We start from the raw sequence: 2,066 nt of genomic DNA, 5'->3' as shown, positions 1-2,066 counted from the left end.
TTAAACCTAAATAAAACTGGAATATATTAGGCAAACTAGTCCGCAACGATAAATCACATCTTATTAGGATTAAACCTGCTCAATTACGAGAATTTTTATGACAAGACGATGCGTTTCACTTTTTTTTAAATGTAAACTGATTTTTATGTAATGGCAGCATATATGGAATCGCGATTGGCATCTCATTAATGAGCGGTTGTACGTTGAAAGAATGCAGATGGCGGAAACATGCATGCATTCCACTTGCGGTTGGTAAATTGCCCGTTAATTTCGCCGAGAAGACGCATGGATTACCATAAATTTCGACACAAGTGACCGCTCATTAGATATGCAAAGCAGCGTGTGGGATATGGCGCCCAAAAGTGTTCGCCAGTCGCGTGTCCTTCCACCTCGTAAAATCGTACGTGAACTTAAATTTTTCTCTCAAATGTCACTCGTGCTCACCTTGCTAATTTCTGCATCGCCCGTATTAAAAAATCAATTATACGTTTAATAAATCCTTCGCATTATTAATATCTTATGCTCTTACCGCAGCTTGTTATACGAACAAATTAATGGTTGATTATTACATACTCAGCGACATCAAAGTAGCTGCATTTCTTGTATTCATTTTGCGTTATATTTATTAACAAAGAAGAGAAAAATGGCGTGAAAGAAATAATTAATTTGCAGTCTAATTAAGTATGACTAAAGCCTATGCAACTCCAGCCTTGTCTGGCTAGATCGAGCATTTTTCGCCATTTTACTTCCTCCACGGCACATTCTCTGGTGTTACATCACGTAGATAGACGCGATGCGGCAACGTGTCGCACAAGCGACTCCACCTCGGAGAAATTAGCACCATTGCATCGTTATGTAATGACAACGCAGGCGACGTGGGAACGCGGCGCGGTGCAACACGTGGACATTAAAATCAAACGCAACGCGCGTCAATGGATCCGCGACCTAAGGACGAAGATGGGTGGAGAGGGTGGGGGAGGAGGAGGAGGTGCATCGGCCCGGGGCTCGCACACAATGCCACTCGAGTGGTAATTTGTCGGAGATGGGTCATTACGAGCTTAAGGCTGCGTCCTCCCGCTTCTTCTCTCCATCACCGTTCGCCGCGAGACACGGGAAGACGAGGGCCGTTCCTCGCGGAGCAGAGCGGATCGGTGCGGTGCGCGACGAGGCTCGCCTTCTCGAGAAAGCGAGACCGAGCTGACCTCATCGTGAACCGCGGCCGTCAAAACACCCGCGTCGGGCCCCGGTACCCCCTCTGAGCTCTCATAATTTCGGCGAGCCATGGAAAAAGGTCGCACAAGACGCGTCCCGGAATGGCACGGCGCGGGTAAGATATGTTCCCTGCGACACGAGGACCGGGCCTCGACTGAGGCTCTCGCTCCGAGCCCATTTAGCTGTCGTCGTGTCACGATTTTCGTGAGATTGTAATTTCTCCGGGAGACGGAGACGGAACGGTAATGGTAGTACGAATACATTGTGATGAGCTTGACATTGATCCCCGAGTACCTCGGGCCCACCTCCGTCGTGTTGGGCGTTACGTGTCGCGTGTTTTGATATCGGGCGACAAAGACCTTCGAGAAGCGCGAAGCGTAAAACGTAAAAAAATTAAGGAAGTGTGCGAGAAGTCGTTCGCGCGCGGGGGATAAGGTCTGTTGGACTTTCGCGCAGCGTCAGCCACGGAGACATCGCGTGATGCGCGATTTTTAACGCATCTCAGTATCGGGACAAGACGCGTCATGCGCGCTGCCGGCGAAGTGGCGGGCTCTCTCAAATCGCTACAAAACGAAACACTGTTGCTGAAGGCGCGCGGAAGGTTGATCCCCGCGCGGATGGTATGCGCAGATATCAGATCTCGTTTGCGGGGCGCGATCCTGGCTCCGGTTCGAACTGGGTGCAGCGGGAGAGGAAAAGAGGAAAAAAAAGTGCAAGAGGGAGGGGGGAGACAAGGCAGTTTTTAAGCGCGTTTTAACGCCGAGACAAGGCCCCAATGGACCCCACGGTGGCGAGGCGTCGGGCCCCGAGAATTACGGCTCCGCGTGTCTCCCGTAATCCTGGTTTATATGCCG

The 2,066-nt window shown here is 50.4% G+C and overlaps 1 pseudogene; it reads right to left on the bottom strand.

Moving 5' to 3' along the window:
• Positions 1 to 996: 996 nt before the first annotated feature.
• On the bottom strand, positions 997 to 1,738 carry LOC139768112 (uncharacterized; annotated as a pseudogene).
• Positions 1,739 to 2,066: the final 328 nt, after the last annotated feature.

Source organism: Temnothorax nylanderi, unplaced genomic scaffold (assembly GCF_030848795.1).
Source record: "Temnothorax nylanderi isolate EJ_2023f unplaced genomic scaffold, tnyl_v1.0 TNYL_tig0002_pilon, whole genome shotgun sequence".
Taxonomy (NCBI): Eukaryota; Metazoa; Arthropoda; class Insecta; order Hymenoptera; family Formicidae; genus Temnothorax; species Temnothorax nylanderi.
The sequence above is the reverse complement of the archived record's forward strand: the minus strand, read 5'-3'. Positions and strand labels throughout refer to the sequence as shown.